This window comes from Hipposideros armiger, unplaced genomic scaffold (genome assembly GCF_001890085.2).
Source record: "Hipposideros armiger isolate ML-2016 unplaced genomic scaffold, ASM189008v1 scaffold_432, whole genome shotgun sequence".
In the NCBI taxonomy this organism is placed as follows: domain Eukaryota; kingdom Metazoa; phylum Chordata; class Mammalia; order Chiroptera; family Hipposideridae; genus Hipposideros; species Hipposideros armiger.
The window spans coordinates 1006510-1006755 of NW_017731782.1; positions in this window are offsets into that span (position 1 = coordinate 1006510).

A 246-nucleotide genomic window follows, 5' to 3' on the forward strand; every position below is an offset into this window, starting at 1 on the left:
CGACTGATCTGCCTAACCTGGGAAGAGCGCAATGATGGTGCCAACTTGGGCCAGTGAAGCAACGTCCTCCACAACTAGACTGAAGAACAAAACGACAGCACCTTGTCTGTTACCTTTCCCCCAATTCCCTAGCACTGTTCCCATCCCCCCAATTCCCCAATAAAAATCTTTTAAAAAAAAAGTTATGATAATTTCTTAATGTCATCAAATATCTAGTCAGTGTTCAACTTTCCCCAATTTTCTCTG